Below are 22012 nucleotides of genomic sequence, written 5' to 3' on the forward strand. Positions count from 1 at the left end.
ATCCGGGGGGATGGAATTTCGACCTCCGCTGGTATTACGGCCTCAGTTCCGTATACTAACAAATAAGGAGTTGTACCTATGAAAGTCCGGACAGTAGTGCGATAAACTAACAAAGCAAAGGGTAATCTCTCGTGCCATTGTCTGGATCCTTCCACCATCTTTCGTAGTATCTTCTTGATGTTCTTATTGGCTGCTTCGACCGCTCCATTCGCCTTGGGACGATATGGGGTGGAATTGCGGTGTGTAATCTTGAATTGCTGGCATACCTCTCTCATCAGGCTGCTATTAAGATTCGCACCGTTATCCGTGATGATCACTTTTGGGATTCCAAATCTGCAGATGATATGGGAGTGAACAAAGTCCACCACTGCCTTTTTGGTTACCGACTTGAAGGTTTTGGCCTCAACCCATTTGGTGAAGTAATCAATGGTTACTAGAATGAACCTATGACCGTTGGATGCTGCCGGCTCAATAGGTCCAATGACATCCATGCCCCATGCCACAAACGGCCAGGGTGCTGACATCATATGTAACTCTGTTGGCGGAGAATGGATCAGATCTCCATGTACCTGGCACTGATGGCATTTCCTCACGAAAGTGATACAGTTGTGTTCCATGGTGAGCCAATAACACCCTGTTCGAAGGATTTTCCTTGCTAATACATATCCGCTCATGTGTGGCCCACAAACTCCAGCATGTACCTCTACCATAACCGTCGTGGCTTGACCGACTTCTATGCATCTCAACAATCCCAAATCCGTGGTTCTTTTGTACAACACTCCTCCGCTGAGAAAGAAACCATTCGACAAACACCGAAGGGCTCTTTTTTGGTCTCCAGTGGCCTGTTCTGGATATGTCCCCATTCTGAGGTATTCCTTGATATCATGAAACCAGGGTTCACCATCTGGTTCCTCTTCTACGGCGTTGCAATAAGCGTGATGATCACGGACCTGGATGTGTAGAGGATCAACATACATTTTGTCAGGGTGGTGCAGCATTGATGCTAAGGTGGCCAAGGCATCCGCAACCTCATTGTGAACTCTCGGGATATGTTTGAACTTCACCGATCGAAATCGCTTGCTCAGATCATGCAAGCATTGTCGGTATGGTATGAGCTTTAGATCTCGCGTTTCCCATTCACCCTGAATTTGATGTACCAAGAGGTCCGAGTCTCCCAAGACCAAGACGTCTTGGACATCCATGTCCGCAGCCAATCGTAGACCCAAAATGCAAGCTTCATACTCGGCCATATTATTGGTGCAATAGAAGCGTAGTTGAGCCGTAACAGGATAATGGCGTCCTGTTTCAGAAATGAGTACTGCTCCTATTCCAACCCCTTTCACATTTGCAGCTCCATCGAAGAAAAGCTTCCAACCCGGTTCCTCAGGTAATTCCAACTCATTTGTATGCATTACCTCTTCGTCGGGAAAATACGTTCTTAAGGGCTCGTATTTTTCATCAACGGGATTCTCTGCCAAATGGTCGGCCAACGTCTGGGCTTTCATGGCTGTCCTCGTCACATAGATGATATCAAACTCTGTGAGCAGAATTTGCCATTTTGCCAACCTTCCCGTGGGCATAGGTTTCTGAAAGATATACTTCAATGGGTCCAAACGGGATATGAGATAAGTAGTATATGAAGATAGGTAGTGCTTCAACTTCTGAGCTACCCAAGTTATGGCGCAACATGTTTTCTCGAGTTGAGTGTACTTGACCTCATGTACTGTGAATTTTTTGCTAAGATAGTAGATGGCCTGCTCCTTCCTTCCTGTGTCATCATGTTGCCCCAGTACACAACCAAATGAATTTTCCAGGACCGTCAGGTAAAGAATTAAGGGCTTCCCAGGCTTAGGCGGGACCAATACGAGTGGATTAGACAGATACCCTTTGATTTGGTCGAAGGCCTCCTGACACTCTGCCGTCCAACCTACCGCAGCATCCTTTCTCAGCAGCCGAAATATGGGCTCACAAGTTGCTGTGAGTTGAGCAATGAACCTGCTGATGTAATTGAGTCTCCCCAGCAAACTCATTACCTCTGTTTTCTTCCTCGGCGGTGGCAAATTTTGGATGGATTCAATTTTGGATGGGTCTAACTCAATCCCCCGTCGACTGACGATGAATCCTAGCAGCTTTCCTGATGGAACCCCGAATGCGCATTTGGCCGGGTTGAGCTTGATATCATACCTTCGGAGTCTTTGGAAAAATCTCCTTAGGTCTGCTACATGGTCCTCCTGAAGCCAAGACTTTATGATCACATCATCGACGTACACCTCGATTTCTTTGTGTATCATGTCATGAAACACAGCAGTCATTGCTCGCATGTACGTTTCCCCGGCGTTCTTCAATCCGAACGGCATTACCCGATAGCAGTAAGTTCCCCATGGCATAATAAATGCTATTTTTTCCGCATCCTCCTCGTCCATTAGGATCTGATGATAACCCGCATAGCAATCCACAAAGGATCCGATCTCGCGCCCAGCGCAATTATCGATCAGGATATGAATGTTGGGTAACAGAAAATTGTCCTTGGGACTTGCTTTGTTGAGGTTGCGGTAGTCGACGCACACCCTGATTTTTCCATCCTTCTTTGGGACTGGTACCACATTGGCCAACCACTCGGGATATCGAGTGACCCGAATGACCTTTGCTTGTAACTGCTTAATCACTTCTTCTTTGATCTTTACACTCATTTCTGTTTTAAACTTCCTTAGCTTTTGCTTGACCGGAGGGTATGCCGGGTCAGTGGGCAATTTGTGAACCACTAAATTGGTGCTTAATCCCGGCGTATCGTCATATGACCATGCAAAAACATCTTTGAATTCCCTGAGGGTTTTGATCAATTCTTCCCTGACATTTGGCTCAATGTGGATGCTGATTTTGGTTTCTTGGATGTTATTAGCGTCTCCTAGATTTACAGCCTCAGTGTCATTTAGGTTAGGCTTGGGTTTTTCTTCAAATTGGCATAGTTCTTGGTTTATCTCTTCGAAGGCTTCACCTTCGTCACATTCAGATTCATCGTCACAAACGACCTCTTGCATCATTGAGTCGGATTCAGATTGATTTATTAGACTAGGTCGAAGATCCACTGTGCATGCCATGTCATTAGAACCAGTAAAAAGAGAATTGTTCAGAAAGAAAAGGAACAAAACAAAAATTAAAATGGGACAAAAAGAGAGAGCTTTATTAAACTTGCGGGATAAAAGGGTTCACACTTTTACAAGACAAAAGTAAAATTTGGATTACACCCTGAAATAATCCGAACAAAATAAAACAAACAAAACATAAATCAAAGCCTACTACCAAGACTCCCCTCAGACCGGAAGAGGAGTAACAGTCCAATTATTGGTTTTGGCCTCGGGCCCCACAAACTGTATCTCTATTCTGCTGGAACCTTCTCCAGCTTCTACCACACTGACATCCGCGAACATCCTCTCAAAACTCTGATTCAAGTCCTCATTTATACCGATCAACGGTCCTAGAATCTTTGGGACCGGTGACCCCTTGGCACTTGCTTTGACAAAAGACCTTGAGAGACGCGGCACTGGTTTAGGCAGAAACCAAACCCTCTTCTTCATTTTTCGCGCTTGCTTCCTATCCGCTGCGGTTAGTTTGAACCCCAATCCGAAAGTTTCCAGATTTTAGGCAGGGAGATAGGTTGGACAATCCCCTGAAGCTCGACTCCCAGGCCCTTTCCTGGCACAAATCCATTACCCAGCATTTCTGAGACCATCATGACTGTTGCGGCAGCTACCCTAGGGTGCGGGATGATTTCTCCTTCAGAAATTTTGTTGGCCGACCCCGTATCGAAAATCTGGTAGACCGAAGGACCCTTGCCATCATCGGTCTCTATGAAAGGTACAATGGTGCCACCCATGGTGCACGCCGTGTCCTCGCCGTGTAGCACGACCTCTTGCCTTTCCCACTCGAACTTTACCATCTGATGTAGGGTGGAGGGCACTGCTTTGGCTGCATGAATCCATGGTCGTCCTAACAGCAGGTTATAAGACACTGTGGCATCTAACACCTGGAATTCCATGGTAAACAGGACTGGACCGATGGTCAATTCAAGTACAACATCCCCCACAGTGGCTGTTCCGTTTTCGTCGAATCCTCGGACGCAGATGTTGTTCTTGTGGATTCTTCCGTGGTCGATCTTTAACTGGTTCAGGGTAGATAGTGGACAAATATTGGCGCTTGAGCCGTTATCTATCAATACTCGAGTTACCACCGAGTCTTCACATTTGACGGCTAGGTATAGAGCTTTATTATGCTCCGTACCTTCCACCGGCAGATCATCATCTGAGAACGTTACCCTGTTCACCTCGAAAATCTTGTTGGCAATGGTTTCAAGGTGGTTTACAGAAATCTCGTTGGGTACATGAGCTTCGTTCAATATCTTCATCAAAGCCCGTCGATGCTCCTCAGAATGGATCAGTAATGACAGCAACGAGATCTGGGCCGGTGTTTTTCTCAGCTGTTCGACCACGGAGTAGTTCTGCACTTTCATCTTCCTCAGGAACTCCTCAGCCTCTTCTTCGGACACAAGTTTCTTGGTTGCAACTGGGTTGGTTCTTCTTAGCTCCACCGGAGCAAAACATCGACCTGATCGAGTCAGCCCTTGCGCTTCACAACTAACTTCTTCCACCTGCTTTCCTTTGTACATCACCACCGCCTTTTCATATTTCCAAGGCACAGCCTTGCTATCAATCATCGGCAGCTGGACTACAGGCTTTATGGTGACCAGTTCTCTATATGCCCCCTTCAACACAACAGCAGGTGCGGGCGGAATCCCTGATATTACCAACTTGTTTGGCTCGGGTTTGCTTGTTATGGCGGACGGGCTCTTTCCCAATATCACTACCGGCTTGACGCCTCTTCCCTGCGACTGTATACTCGTTCCTCCACTGGTTGAGACTTCTTTCGGGGCGGCCTGGATCATCATCACCGTTTGTGAGGGTTTTCTCAACTCTCCTCCCTCATACACCAACTCAATCATGTGAGTCTCGTGGTGCGCTGGCAGTGGGTTTTGGTTGATGTTAGGAGCCTCCGGTGTCTGGACCTCGATCTTATTGGTGTCAATAAGATCCTGTATGGCATGCCTCAATTTCCAACACTTCTCGGTATCATGCCCGAGCATCCCTGAGCAGTATTCACAACTTATTGATCGATCCAAATTCTGAGGTGGGGGATTTGGTTCTCGAGTCTGGACAGGACTAACCAAACCCAATTGCCTCAGCTTGTGGAACAAAGCGGTGTAGGTTTCTCCCAACTCCGTGAAAGTTCTCTATTTCCACAACCTGTCATTTCTAGCATCTGGGTTTCCCCGAAAACCTGCCCCTGAAGGGTTTCTATATGCCCTCGGTGGAGGATAGGTGTTTTGTGGTGGTGCATATATGTTCTGGGGAGCCGGCGTGCACCATTGCGGGCGAACCGGAGGCGGAGTGTATGCCTGGGCCTGGTGTACGGAACAATGTGGTTCTCGAGGTGGATAGAAATTTTGTGGTGGATTGTATGGGTAGTTTGGCCTGTTAGGTCTGGGTTGTTTGTAGTGTGGCCTGCCAGCCCTGGACCAACTGCCTGCCTCAATCGTGGCAACCTCTTCTTTCTTTCTTCTCAGCGCACCTCCCGTGCCGCTCTGAATAGCCTGGGTTGTGGCCTTGAGTGCCGAGTAGTTCAAGATTTTGTCAGACCTCAGACCCTCTTCTATCATGACCCCTATCTTGACCACCTCGTTGAAGGATTTTCCAACCGTTGTCACCAAGTGACCAAAGTAGGTTGGATCCAATGTTTGCAAGAAATAGTCCACCATCTCTCCCTCTCTCATGGGAGGATCGACTCTAGCTGCTTGTTCTCTCCAGCGGAACCCGAACTCGCGAAAACTTTCCCCGGGTTTCTTCCCAGTTCTTAATAATGTGAGACGGTCAGGGACTATCTCGAGATTGTACTGGAAATGACCTGCAAAAGCCTGCGCCAGATCATCCCAAGTATACCACCTGCTGGAATCCTGCCTGGTATACCATTCTAGTGCGGATCCGCTCAGACTTTGGCCGAAATAAGCTATCAGCAGCTCATCCTTGCCGCCTGCCCCTCTCATTTTGCTACAGAATCCCCGCAAATGTGCCATGGGATCACCGTGCCCTTCATATAAATCAAACTTAGGCATTTTGAAACCGGACGGGAGTTGGACGTCTGGGAAAGGGCACAGATCTTTGTATGCTACGCTGACCTGGTTGCCTAAACCGTGCAGGTTCCTGAAAGACTGCTCCAGGCTTTTGAACTTTCTCAATACTTCATCTTGTTCAGGGGCCTTAGCCAGCTTTTCAATCTCTGCCGGCACTTCCAAATGTGGATTGTAAGCCTGTGGTTCGGGGGCATGAAACGTAGGCTCAGGGGGATAATATTGTGTATCGTGAGCCTGAAACAATGGCTCACTGGTCGTTCTTTGCAAAGGGGCTGATGTTGGTCCCACAAAAATGGGAATATTGGGTGTTGGGAGAGGTTGATGGGGTAGTGGAGCTTGGGAATCATTAGGGCTTCTTTCTTGATGATAACGGGGATTTGGGAGGCTTGTGGAAGGGCCGGAGTGAGGGTACTCCGGCGTGTGTCCCAGTGTTTCAGGGCTCTTTTGTGTTTTGGCTATGGCTAGCTGCATTGCGTTCATCTCTAGTCCCATCCTTTCAATCTTTTCCATTGCTTCTTTTAACAACTGGCTCATCGGCCTCTCTTCCTCATTGCTATTCTCTGAGGTTTGCCATCGGTCCTTTGGATCTGGTTTGATAGGAGTGTGTTGCCAGAGTTCTTTAACAACTAACTTGTCTGGAACAGACAACAACAAACTTTGTTAGCGTTAGAGCTTAACAGATTTGATCATATCACATAGAGGATGCAATGCTCCTAGGCATTTAACCGTTTCTACATGCTTTGCTTCGAACAACATGCGTCATCCCGACTTTCTTTTTAGGCTTCTGGCTATGTTTTTATTTTGCGGTAAAAATGCGACCGGATCTGATGAGGATTGCCTACGTATCACGATGCCGCGTGAATCAAATCATTACGTAGTTCAAAACACCAATGAGCGTAAAAGCAAACAACCTTTTATTGTTGAAATGGTCTATTACAAACTACATTTTGCAAAAGAAAGAGCAAACTTTGAAAATAAAACTAGACTCAAAAAATAGACCAAAAATCACCCTGATGAAAAAAACAGGCAGAAGGTGCTAAGATACAGACTTGACTTATGAGTACATTATGATTTTGAAAATTGGTGTCCGCGGGGTATCGTTCAGCCTTGCCGCGGTCCTAGGTGCGAGATCCCTCTCAAGTTGCTCCAGCTCATGCATAGTCTGCTTGACATAACCCATCACTGCCGAGAGGACGGTAACGCTGGTCATGTTCTCACATCGTAGACATCGTCTGGTGATGGCATGGGCAATGACCTTGATCCTATCTCTGGTTTGCTTCTTCTCCATGAGTAGGCGTTTTATCTGATCGCTACATATCTTGAATGCCTGAGCATCCTGTACATGCTGATGCTTCAGTTGCCTTACTTCTAGCTTCATCTGGGCCAACAAGTCGTACCAGTATCTGCTCTTAATTTGGAGATCCTTGGCCTGATTAGCTGCTCTAATCTCAAGTGTAGCCATCTCTCTCTTCATTTTAGCAACAGTTTTCTCGTGGTCGCCTTCCAATTGATTCAAGTATCGGCGATGCTTATCTGCTCTTGTATCCCACTGTGCCCTGAGCTCTGTTATGACGTTTTTAGATTTCTCTAAATCCTCTTGCCATTCCCTGACTTTGCCTTTTAGCCTTTTTATCAACTGCTCATCTGATCGACGCCTTGGCTATTTATCCGCATCCATCCTTATCTGTTTGATCTGTGCTCTGAGCATCTCGTTTTCCTGAATTAACCTGTTCTGCTCTCCCAGATCAGTAGCAACTTGCACGTTGTGCTCATATTTCAAGCTTTCCGCTTGTTGCTTCAACCTGCTGATTTCGGCGCAATAGCCTCTTTCTTTCGCTAACCAATCCCACTGCTTTCGCGACGATTCGGCGAAATTCAGGATATGGGGTCTCTTAGCCGGCCTTTCATGCTCAAGTTCCCTTCTATACCATGCAAGGTAACCTGGTGCCGTCTCACCTTGGGCTCGATCCCGTACGCAAGTATCTGATTTCAAATATTGACACTCACTCCAGATTTGGCGAATTTTCGCTTCTGGAAATTGTCCGTCAGGACTTATCTCAACTGCTTGAGTGCTAAGATCTTCCTCATGAGGTATTGTCTGGCATCTTCCGAGCTGTCTCAAAACTCGGCAGGGCGTGTAAGGTTGAATGCTCTTAAGCCCCATCAGTAAGAAATGAGTTTTAGCTGCCGGCATATATATGACCTCATCAACAGGCAACCATCCCAGCGTCCATTGTATTTGGCTGGCAGTAAGAGCTTGAAAGAACGAGGTCCATGCCAGGACTCCTTTGGGCAAACTGATCTCTTTGGTTCTCGTGTAAAATTCTTCTATGCAAGTCTTTTCCGGGGAACCATGGCTCAAAATCTCGGAACGATGGCAGAGGTGCTCAGTCATCCACATTTGTAGGAGCAAGTTACAACCTTCGAAAAATTTTCCCCCAGCTTTACAAGCTGTGAGGGCTCGGAAGATGTCAGATACCACCATAGGCACGAGAGTACTGTCACTTTGCGTGAGTAAGGTGCTGATGACCCCGGATATCTTCAAATCAATGTTTCCGTCTTTCCTTGGAAATACCAGAAGGCCCAGGAACATCATCATGAAGGCTACCCGTCTGTGTTTGTCCCACTTCTGACGAATACCTTTGCTGCACAGTTTATTGATTGGATTATTGAATCCCTCTTCATGACCGTACCTATCATATATGAAGCATGGAGTGCAAAAACCGGCAGCCAGATCCGGGTTTTGGACCGTTCTGGGTATCTTCAGTGAATCGAGGAACCGATGTACCGTGACAGCTCTTGGGGCGACCAAGTATTTTTGCTTTAACGGAAGTTCAGCAATTCCGATATACCCAGCCATTTCTTCCAAAGTCAGGGTGAGTTCAAAATCAGAGAAATGGAAAATATTGTGCGCCGGGTCCCAGTAGGTAACCAAAGCTCTTATGATATCTCCCCGAGGTTGGATTTCCAACAAACCCACGAGACCTTTCAAATATTTCTTGACCTCATTTTGTCCTTCAACACCTAGATCATTCCACCATAGCCGTAACTTGACAGGGATTTTGGTCATTATTGAAAAATGTTCATTTTGCATCGTGCTCATCCTGCACATTTATTAAGGTGGTTTTAACAAAATGACTTGACTCAATAATATTTTACAAAGGGGATCAAGTTTTGAACACGGCCTTTAAGTACTTCGGGGACGAAGATTTTAAGGCCGTGTGGGTTAACTGGACAAAAATACTAAACAAGACCGAAAGGTGGCTGTTTTATGCAAAGTCAGCCTTCCGGCGTCCCTTTCGGGAACATTCGGATTTTTATGACAAAACAACATCACCTGACTTATTTTTGACACATTTTTTTATTTTTTATTTATTGATTTTGGCTATTTTAGCAAAAATGGGGTTGAACCCGACGAGGGTTGCCTACGTATCTCACATCCGGTGAGAATCAAACCGGCGTAGTTCGGTACATCATGAATAGAAAAATCAATTAAACCCAGAAAGCAAGAATATATTTTTCTTTTTGAAAAAAGACTAAAGAAAATATATTTTTTTTTTGAAAATATAGAAAATGTATATTAAAAGAAACAGCATTTTTTTTTTGAATTACGAATTTTCCATTTTTTTTTCTTAAAAAAAAAATAAATACCCCTTTTTGAAAGTAATTAAAGAGAATATTTTTTTTAACCCAGGTTATTTTTTTATTTTTTTTTAGAAACCGGTCAGCATGCGGAACTGAAGCAAATAAATGCGCAAACAAGTAGGATGCAGCAGGATGGTCTTTTCATTTCAGGTTGCCTGTCCTAGACGGACCCAACCCCTGTGTTGAGTCCCCTAAGTCAAATGCAACATGATGCAAATAAGCGTTCCTACTAAGGATCCGGCATGAAGTTTCGTTATACTAGATTTATAATCTGGGTATTTGTTCTAGACTGTGTACCCGAGCGGACAACTCGAGTCGAGGAGGGGGCTACGTACCGGGGACCCGCGAGATCGTCCGGCTTTCTAACTTGTCCGACCTCTTTCTTATTTCAGGGTATGACACTAACAGAATAGGGAGTCTCGACCAGCGAGCTTCTCCCCGGAGGTAAGAAGAGAGGGGTTTCGGCACAGTTTATATACAGTTTAGATAATATCAAAGCGGTAAAAGACAAAATTTAGCACGTTATGCAGAAACATGTAATAAGGATCAGATAATAAAGCCAAATATAACAATTATTCTAAGCTCGAATTCTTGAACCTTGAACCAGTGGTTCTGGGTTAAACATTCTATCCCCAGCAGAGTCGCCAGAGCTGTCACACCTCCTTTTTACGCACCCGAGAGGGTGCAAGGGAGTTTTTTCCAATTAAAGGACAATCGAAACGGGATTGGTTTATTTATTTCAGAGTCGCCACTTGGGAGATTTAGGGTGTCCCAAGTCACCAATTTTAATCCCGAATCGAGGAAAAGAATGACTCCACATTACAGTCTGCGTACCCGAAATCCGGATAAGGAATTCTGTTAACCCGGGAGAAGGTGTTAGGCATTCCCGAGTTCCGTGGTTCTAGCACGGTCGCTCAACTGTTATATTCGGCTTGATCATCTGATTTAATACCTGTTGAACCTATGTGCAAAATTTAGCTTTTAACCGCTTTTGTCATTATTATTATTTTTCGAGAATTGCAACGTTGTGAAAATATATCTCGAACCATGTTACATCAATGCACCCGTAGTTATCGATATATCTCGACTCGGTTGAGATTTGGATTTGGGTCACATAAATGTGCACCCGAATTAAGGGAAATAAATTGTTAAAGGCGCGCCTAAAGCACTAGCGTCTTGTTATTTTGGGGAAGGTCGTAAAGATCCGTTTAACGGCACATCCCGAATTCTAAACACTTTAATATATACATACATTTAAAGGGCCCCGCAGCTTTGTACATTTTTTGTTTGTCGAGGCTCGTCTCATTCTTACTTTTAAAAGGAATTTGCGACGTCATGAACATGCATCTCGAACCACGTCACAATCAATGTACCCGTGATTAGAAACACATCTCGAATCCGTCGAGATTTGGATTTGGGTCACATAAATGCGCACCCGAATTTAAGAAGGTGAAATTATTAAATACGCGCTTAAAGAGGCTATCGCGTTATTATTCCGGGAGGGTCGTGAGACTTGCTAAACGACCCGCCTTGGAAACTGAATGCTTCGATATATACATTTAACGAGGGACCCGCAGCTTGTGCGTTTTTATTTGTCGAGGCTCATCTCGTCCTTATTTTAAAAGGATATCCTATAGCAACTATGTTTCTTGTCGCGTTTGTCTCTACTAATTGAAAACAGAGATAGTCCTAGTTGATTACATGCTTGTAGGCTTATTTATAGTAGGATTCAAAATGCTTTTACAGAATAAGTAAACGTGATTACGCACACGGACAGCTGATTGAACATTACGGCCCAAATCCAGCTCATGCGGGATGGGCCAGACCTGGGCCACTGTTTGTTCGATGCGGGCCTGCTTGGTCTGTCTTGACCTAGGCTCAACCTTCATGAGGTTGAGATTGCAAGCTTTATGTTCTTTGTTCTAAAGCATGGTTTACCAGTTAGATGAGGCAATTTATCGGAAGAGAAAGAACTTAACTAGTAGTGTACAGTTTTCATGCTTGGCATACATTAAAGAATTATACTACACAATTAAACTAAATCCAAGATACAACCTACTGCATTGGGAATACCTTTATCTAACAGCATACATATACAACTATCATTCAATCCCCTACATTGACATCAGCTAGGCTTGTAAGCTACCTTCAGTATCCCAAACAAAAATGTGAGCTATTAGACACTACATGACATTTAACACAACAGTCCATGTATATAAAAAAAACATCTGCAGATCTTCTATTTTACACTAATTGCTCAAACTTTCGCCCGGACTCGGTTTATTATGGGCTAGGTCCGAAAATTAGGCCTAAAACCGGGTAGTTTGAACCCGAATATTATTCTTTTGCCCGGACCCGAGAAATAGGAACACGTTGCTTAACTAGTCCTATGTAAACAAAATAACTACCAAAAATAAGACTAGTATTTAAACAAAACTATATCTTTTTAAATATTTTTCAAGATTTAAAATAGCTACAAAATATTAATGGAACTATTTTTTGTAATTTTCATTTTTATATAAAGATAAAATATAAAGTAATATTTTTGCATTTTTTTCCCAAATTAAAATGACTACAAAACCTTAATAGAATTATATTTTTTGTAATTTTCGAAATTATATAAAGTACAAAAATAAAGTGCAATTTTTGATTTTTTCAAGTTTATGAGGGATACATAAACTAAAATTTATATATATATTTTTTGTAATTTTTTTCTTTTGCGAGAAAAATAAAGTAAAATTAGTCAAAATAGCTATATTAGTCCTAAATTAAATATTTAAGCTAAGAACGTAAAAATTCCCGGGGAGGGTCAAAAATCACGTGCTTACAGCTGCCCCTCTTTGACTGGAAACACGAAGAGTTTTCCGACAAAGAACGACTAGACGTGTTTTTGACCCGACCATTACTTGGACGGACTACACTTAAGGAAAGGGAGGGAATGTGACCGAGCCCTGGTATCTGAGCTGCCTACATATCCTTGGTTTTACAGGAATCAGGCCACGTGTAGTTCGGATATGAGAGAGATGGTAGAGGGTACCGAAGTGAAGAGCCGATCGAGGTGCCGTTCCGTTGAGGTTCCGGTCCGCGGTCCTGTCATTACAACAAAAATGAAAACTGAAAAAGACTAACTGAGCCTATCAGCTACTTGTTACAAGGATTCCTATCTTTAAGTCTTCTGAAACTTGGTCTTGAGTCTTGAATGGTGCTTCATACAGACTTTGGATTTGAATCTTGATACTTGCTAGTTGTAGGCGCTAGTTCTTGAACAGATCACATCTGTTCTCCACTTCCGTATTTTTCTCCTTTTTTGTTTTTCTCTTTTCTTGTTCTTCTTCTTTTATGTTGTGTCCAGCTTTTGTCGACCATCTCAGATGTTGACTCGCATTCTTGAGGCGAGCTTCTGCTATTTATAACTTGGTTGAATGCTGGGGATTTTTGTTGTAGCCTTCTGCTTCCTGGAGCTGGGGATTCCTGTTGTAACCTTCTACCTTCCGGTGGGGTTACTGATTTCCAAAATCTGCAGTATAAGACTAAAAGGTATTCCTCTTGTTATACAGGTGGGCGCCTGAAAAGAAATTTAAAGACTGAAAAGTATTCCACTCGTTATGTAGGTGGGCGCCTGACAAGAAATTTAAAGATTGGAATGTATGCCTCTGTTCTATGGGCGGGCTCCCAATTTCAACACTTGAAAGTAAAGACTGAATGTATTCCTCTGTTATTATGGGCGGGCTCCCAATTTCAACACTTGAAAAGTAAAGACTGAAATGTATGCCTCTGTTATCTGGGCGGGCTCCCAACTTCAACACTTGAAAGTAAAAACTGAATGTATGCCTCTGTTATTATGGGCGGGCTCCCAATTTCAACACTTGAAAGTAAAAACTAAAATGTATTCCTCTTGTTATACAGGTGGGCGCCTGGAACATGAAATGCAAATACTGAAATGTATTCCTCTCGTTATTCAGGTGGGCGCCTGGGACATGAAATGCAAATACTGAAATGTATTCCTCTCGTTATTCAGGTGGGCGCCTGGGTTCAACAAAATGTATTCCTCTCGTTATACAGGTGGGCGCCTAGTTTAGGAAAATGACTCTTTTATTTTTCAAACGTTTTTTTTTATTGTTTTTTTAGCATCTTTGGAGAAAGATTCATCAGACTAAGATTTTGATCCTACGAGAAGGTTCGTCAGACTAGGTCTCTATCTTAGGAGAAAAATTCATCGGACTAAGATTTTGATCCTAGGAGAAGGTTCATCAGACTAGGTCTTTTCTTTTTGGTATCTTAGGAGAAAGATTCATCAGACTAAGATTTGGATCCTAGGAGAAGGTTCGTCAGACTAGGTCTCTATCTTAGGAGAAAAATTCGTCAGACTAAGATTTGGATCCTAGGAGAAGGTTCATCAGACTAGGTCATTTTTTTGTTTTTGGTTATCTTAGGAGAAAGATTCATCAGACTAAGATTTTGATCCTAGGAGAAGGTTCGTCAGACCAGGTCTCTATCTTAGGAGAAAAATTCATCGGACTAAGATTTTGACCAAGGAGAAAGTTCATCAGACTAGGTCATTTTTTGTTTTTGGTATCTTAGGAGAAAGATTCATCAGACTAAGATTTTGATCCTAGGAGAAGGTTCGTCAGACTAGGTCTCTATCTTAGGAGAAAAATTCATCAGACTAAGATTTTGATCCTAGGAGAAGGTTCGTCAGACTAGGTCTTTTCTTTTTGGTATCTTAGGAGAAAGATTCATCAGACTAAGATTTTGATCCTAGGAGAAGGTTCGTCAGACTAGGTCTTTATCTTAGGAGAAAAATTCGTCAGACTAAGATTTTGATCCTAGGAGAAGGTTCGTCAGACTAGGTCTTTTCTTTTTGGTATCTTAGGAGAAAGATTCATCAGACTAAGATTTTGATCCTAGGAGAAGGTTCGTCAGACTAGGTCTCTATCTTAGGAGAAAAATTCATCAGACTAAGATTTTGATCCTAGGAGAAGGTTCATCAGACTAGGTCATTTTTTGTTTTTGGTATCTTAGGAGAAAGATTCATCAGACTAAGATTTTGATCCTAGGAGAAGGTTCGTCAGACTAGGTCTCTATCTTAGGAGAAAAATTCATCAGACTAAGATTTTGATCCTAGGAGAAGGTTCGTCAGACTAGGTCTTTTTTTTTGGTATCTTAGGAGAAAGATTCATCAGACTAAGATTTTGATCCTAGGAGAAGGTTCGTCAGACTAGGTCTCTATCTTAGGAGAAAAATTCGTCAGACTAAGATTTTGATCCTAGGAGAAGGTTCATCAGACTAGGTCATTTTTTGTTTTTGGTATCTTAGGAGAAAGATTCATCAGACTAAGATTTTGATCCTAGGAGAAGGTTCGTCAGACTAGGTCTCTATCTTAGGAGAAAAATTCATCAGACTAAGATTTTGATCCTAGGAGAAGGTTCATCAGACTAGGTCATTTTTTGTTTTTGGTATCTTAGGAGAAAGATTCATCAGACTAAGATTTTGATCCTAGGAGAAGGTTCGTCAGACTAGGTCATTTTTTGTTGTTGTTTTTTTTTTATATCTTTAACAACCACTTAGGAGGAAATTCATCTCATATGGGTAAAACATAAACTTAGGAGGAAATGCGTCTCCTATGGGTAAAAACAAACTTAGGAGGAAATGCATCTCCTATGGGTGAAACTAAAACAAACCGAGGAGGAAATACGTCTCCTATGGGTAAAACAAACTTAGGAGGAAATGCATCTCCTATGGGTGAAACTAAAACAAACCGAGGAGGAAATGCGTCTCCTATGGGTAAAACTAAAACAACCTTAGGAGGAAATGCATCTCCTATGGGTAAAACTAAAACAACCTTAGGAGGAAATGCATCTCCTATGGGGTGAAACTAAAACAATCTTAGGAGGAAATGCGTCTCCTATGGGTTGAAACTAAAATAAACTTAGGAGGAAATGCATCTCCTATGGGTGAAACTAAAACAAACTTAGGAGGAAATGCATCTCCTATGGGTAAAAATAAACTTAAACTTAGGAGGAAATGCATCTCCTATGGGTGAAACTAAAACAAACTTAGGAGGAAATGCATCTCCTATGGGTGAAACTAAAACAAACTTAGGAGGAAATGCATCACCTATGGGTAAAAATAAACTTAAACTTAGGAGGAAATGCATCTCCTATGGGTAGAACTCTAATGATTTCAAACTAGGAAGTGTCTCCTATTAATGAAACCTTCGCTTTCTTTTTTTTTTCTTTTTTCTTTTTTCTTTTTTAAATTATTTACTTACCTGTATTGTCCTCCCTCGAAACTGTTGGGGATTATTTAGATGGGGATGACTTTTACCCTTTTTTTTTTCTTTTCATTATTATCTTTTTATTCTTTTTTTTTTCGCATAGCTTCTTCCTTCGAAGACTACCTCCCTTGAGAGTCGTTTTGCCTTTCCCCGAAAGGAACCGCTGAGGATACCGACTTTCCAACCTTGTGTTGGACTCCTCGCAACTGCTAGGGATAACACTGTTGGGGGGATTATTTACTTACCTGTTGGGGGGTAAAATGTTATCAGCTGGGGGTACCTGACTTCCAGAAAATTTTCTAAATGGAAGGAAAATTTTCTGCCCCAGTTTGATAATATCCCTTGTGGAATTCGTTTCTTCATCGATGCCATTTCCTTTACCTGTTTCAAATCAAACAAAATTTGTTAGTTTAAAACATGGTGGTTGGCTGTGATACTCCTATTGGGACGACTTTTCCTTTCTCCTTCCTTGCTCTGCGTTCCACAGCTTGTTGGGGATGATATTATGTGCTGGGGATAATCCCTTCCTGCTGGGGATATCCCTCTTCTTTTGTGGCATAGCTCGGAAACTGGCATTTTCCCGACCTTTTAGTCTAGTATGGATTTCGCCAAATCATGCTCACTGCTCTCCTTGCTTTGTTCACGGGCCTTGTCTTTGAGGTTTATAACCTTGGTTTTGGCAAGGATATCCCTCTTGACGCTCGTCAATCCTTTTGTCAATTCCCTTTTGCTGGGGATATCTTTATTGACACTGGCCTCACGCTTGTTCCTTGCTGACTATACCATTTGGATGTACTAGTCGGATCTCATCTTGAAAAGCTGATGGCATATTTGAAGTCATTTCATACTTGTTCTGACCAGACAGACTCTATTGAGGATTTTTCTATGAAAGGAAAGAGATAAAAGGGAACAGAATAAAAAGACAAAGGAAAAAAAATGACTCTTTAACAAAAGAAACTATAAATAAAAACCTATCAAATGCAGATACCGACTCTAACGGCCAAAGACATGCGTATGTGGCCTATCCTCTACCGTCAATCATCTTTCAAGATCTTCAATTGGCGATTCCCCATCTGATTCTCAATCTTATTCGACTTGTAGTGCCCGAAGGGTTTTCACTATCAAGTCTCTCTCATTTCTGTTTTTTCTCTCAGCTTTCATCGCCTTATGGTGCCTGTGAAGGTTTTCACCGATAAGACTCTCTCATTTGTATCACTTTCCAGCTGGGGGTTTGGAGTGTCGCCGGTATGACTCTTTCCGCTGGGGATCAGAGTCCTTTCTGCTGTGGAACAGAATGTTATGCTCACCGGTGAGACTCTCATTTGTCTGACTTGGCATCTTTTGAAGACTGATCAGAAGGTCTTTCTTTGGACCGTAATGTGGGTTTTGGATAGGCTAGAAAGAAAAGGTATAAAAGGCTAAAAAATGCATTAATTTTGGGTTATTAGTTACAACCTTCGGAATTAGATTTATTTACCACAAACGCAATCTTTGCCCCAGTTTCTTGCTTGGGGATATTTTAATTGATTTTTTTTCATTTTTCAAAACTATGACCGAGCCGTGAAGCGCCTACGTATCCTCTTTGAGGAATCAGGTCAAACGTAGTTCCCAATTCCTCTTTTTCATTTGATTTTTTTTTCTTTGTTATCAATTTTCTTTTCTTTTCTTTTTTTCTTTTTTTTTCTCTTTTTTCGTTGTTGTTTTCTTTCTTTCTCTCATTTTTTTTTCGTTGTTACTGATTCCGAACGAGGGGTATGAAAGAAAAATAAATAAGGCTCAAAAGGGGTAACGAAGGATAAAGTGTTTAGGTAGCAGAACAAAATGCCTTCGTCATTTCAGTCTTCAAAACATGCCAAGTGCAAACAACACACTTTAAATTTGTAGTCTCTTCTGATGGTGCTGGACTTGACAATTATGTTAAACATTTTATTTTTCCTTTGTCATTTCTAAGCACCGTTGGGCGACACTCTCATTATCATGACCGACCCTCATGCCAATTTGGCGAATCTTGCTTTTAACGGTTTTCTTTGTGCTTAACTTGCCCCAGTTCCACATGACTCGAGCTCTGAATAATCTCAAACCGTCCTTATTTTCTTTAAATGATCTGATCGCCTTTCCAGGGTTTTATGATTAACTTTAAAGACTAGGCCCAAAGTGTGTGCGCATGTCATGTCCCTAGAATCGGCATTGAACGAAATGATAAAAGGACTAAACAAAAGACGACTGGAACTAACAAAAGACCGACTTTGTATTAGACTACCGGCGAAATGGTTTGAATAATAAAACAAACAAAACAACCAGAATAAAATCCTAACACAAACTGGACAAAATTTAAACAAACTGCTATGACAAAATGGAAAGATAAGAAGGTTTGACACAGGACAAAATCCAAATTACAACCTTAATAATCCGGACAACAGAAATGACAACAAAATAAGCCACCACAAGCTTCTCTCTTGCTAACCAAGGAACGGAGCGGCCTCCCATTTCATCAAAAACTGGCATCTTAGCCACTGAGCTTTGCATCAATACTGCCAAGACCATTACCAGCTTCAATATCATCAACCTCCGTCAGCAAGTCCCCAATAGGATTCGAGTGCTTCTGTTATCAGGCCTGATCCCAGCAGAGTGTGTATCATGAGATGCAAGTAAAGGATTCTGGGTGTCATTGTCTGGCTTACCACAAACCAACCACCTTAACTTTATTTTGCAAAACAAACAGGTTAGAATGGACTCAGTCGGTCCTCATTATTGACATTTTTTTTTCTTTTTCGATTTTTTCGATTTTTTTCATTCATTTTTCCCTTTTTTTTTCTTTTTTTTTTCTTTTTCTTTTTTCATTCTCTTTTTCATTTCTTTTTTTTTCATTTCTTTTTTTTGGCTTTTCTTTTTGTTGTGGTCGAATCTTATGGAGAATGCCTACGTATCATGACCCCGCATGAATCAGACCTTGCGTAGTTCGGACCAATAAGAGATAAACAATAACAAACCATTTTTCAATTTTCATATTAAAACAAACCGAGTTTCAAAGTTTTGAAGATGACCTACAAACTCGAAATCAAATAACCCATATACTTCAATCAAGAGATTTATAAACTCAAAAACAAAAGGCTAACTCCCTTTCTCTGTTCGACAAATGCAACCAAATGGTTATTTTTTGCAAATGTGGCCCCTTCCGAATTTCACATGAATTTTGAGGCCGGGGAGGATTATTTTGACACTTTACAAACTTGTCCATTCTTTTACGAAAATAACCTTCCGACAACTGAAAGATACTCTAAGGCTATTTCGGCAAGAACAGTTTAAGACGCGGCCGAAGCTGGCTCGGCTTATTATGACAAAATTCAAACGGTATTCACCTGACCGCTGACTCTTTGTTTTTTTTTTCAAATTATAATGAAAACTTAGTGTTGCAAACACGACCCTTCAGCGCCTCGGGGACGAAGATTTTTAAGGCTGTGTGGGTCCATATCTCAAAATGACCCAAAGGTGGCTGTTTACGCAAAGTCAGCCTTCTGGCGTCCCTTTCGGGAACATTCGGCTATTTATGACAAACATCATCTCCTGACTTAGTTATGACTCTTTTATTGTTTTTCAAAAATAGGAAACTCAATATTGCAAAAACGGCCTGTCAACGTCTCGGGGACGAAGATTTTTAAGGCTATGTGGGTCAACTGGACCAAATCTTAAAACGACCCAAAGGTGGCTGTTTATGCCAAGTCAGCCTTCCGGCGTCCCTTTCTAGAACATTCGGCTATGTCTTGATAAAACAACGTCACCCAACTTCTTTATGACAAAAACTAAAATTTGACATGTATTTTTTGTTATTATTATTATTATTATTTGTTTTTTTGGCTTTTTAGCAAAAGGTGGGGTTGGACCCGATGAGGGTTGCCCACGTATCTTACATCCGGTGAGAATCAAACCCGCGTAGTTCGGGCAATCAAGGATAAGTAGATGAACTAACTTTTTTTTTTAATTATTATTATCTTTGTGAAAGAACTACTTTAAAAGAAGAAAGGAAGTATTGATTTTCTTTTTAAAAGAAAGACTTCTAAGATATATTTTTGAATTTTCATTTGTTGTTTTTTTTCTCTTATTCTAAAAAGAAAATATTTTTGGAATTCTACTTTTAATAAAAGAAATGCTTCTAAAAAATATTTTTGAATTTTGAATTTTCTTTTCAATATTTAAAGAAGAGGGAAAATATTTTCGGATTTTTTTTTATTATATATATATATACGTTTTTTTTATAAATAATTAAAAAAAACATTCTAAAGAAGTCAATAACGGAAAATATTTTTGGATTTTTGTTTCGAAAACTGGGAGTCTAAAAGAACTTTTCTAGACTTTGCAAGACAAACATTTTCGCAACAAATAAAGATATATATACATTTTAGGAAATAATGAAAAACCTTTGGATTTATATATATATATATTTATATATATATTTGCAACTAATAACAAACTATTTTTTTTTAAAAAAAAAACAAACTATTTTATTATTTTTTATTTTTATTTTGGCATTTTCATAAACAAACAAATAAATAAAAACCCATTTCAAAACAAGACTCTTTTTTTTTATTTTCATTTTTATGGCAAGACAAACTATTTTTTTCTAATTTTTTTTTTTTTTTTTGAAAAACAAGACAAAGCCACTACTCTTTTTTCTATTTTTCCCTTGCTTTTAATAAAACAAACTAATAAGACACTTTTTCATTTTCTCAAAATTTTGGCAGAGTTTTGACAGTATTTGTGTATTAGGTTTTTTTCAAAAATAAACAATCAATTCCCTAACCGCTATTTCTTTTTTTTTTTCAATTTCACAATATTCATAATATTCAAACACCGGTCAGCGAGACAAAATAAATGCACGGAAAACAAATAGGATGCCTCAGGATGGTCTATTATTTTCAGGTTGCTTGTCCTAGACGGACCCAACCCCTGTGTTGAGTCCCCTAAGTCAAATGCACATGATGCAAACAAACGTTCCTACTAGGGATCCGGCATGAAGTCACGTTATTCTATGTTCAAAACCTGGGTCGGTGTTCTAGACAGTGTACCCGAGCGGACAACTCGAGCTGAGGAAGGAGCTCCTTTCCGGGAACCAAAAGGCCAGCCGGCTTAGAAACTTTCCGAGCCTCTTTTATTTAGGGTATGACACTAACAGAATAGGGAGTCTCAACTAGTAAGAACATCCCCGGAGGTAAGAAGAGAAAGGTTTCGGCACAATTTATATACAGTTCAAATAATATTAAAGCGGTAAAAGCATCACTTAGCACATTGAGCCCAAACATATAATAAAATCAGATAATAAATAAAGCCAAATAATAACAATTATTCTAAGCTCGAATTCTTAACCCTGAACCAGTGGTTCTGGGTAATAGAGGTCCCCAGCGGAGTCGCCAGAGCTGTCACACCTCCTTTTTCCGCACCCGATGGGGGCAGGGGAGTTTTTCCAATTAAAGGACAATCGAAAGGGGATTGGTTTATTTATTTTAGAGTCGCCACTTGGGAGATTTAGGGTGTCCCAAGTCACCAATTTTAATCCCGAATCGAGGAAAAGAATGACTCTATATTATGGTCTGCGTACCAAAAATCCGGATAAGGAATTCTGTTAACCCGGGAGAAGGTGTTAGGCATTCCCGAGTTCCGTGGTTCTAGCACGGTCGCTCAACTGTTATATTTGGCTTGATTATCTGATTTTATACATGTTAAAACCTATGTGCGAGTTTTAAACTCTTGACCGCTTTTATTATTATTTTTTACGAGAATTGCAACGTCGTGAAAATATATCTCAAACCACGTTACATCAATGCACCCGTGGTTATTGACATATCTCGACTCGGTTGAGATTTGGATTTGGGTCACATAAATGTGCACCCGAATTAAGAAAAATACGTTATTAA

Source organism: Nicotiana tabacum, chromosome 18, assembly GCF_000715075.1.
Source record: "Nicotiana tabacum cultivar K326 chromosome 18, ASM71507v2, whole genome shotgun sequence".
Lineage (NCBI taxonomy): Eukaryota > Viridiplantae > Streptophyta > Magnoliopsida > Solanales > Solanaceae > Nicotiana > Nicotiana tabacum.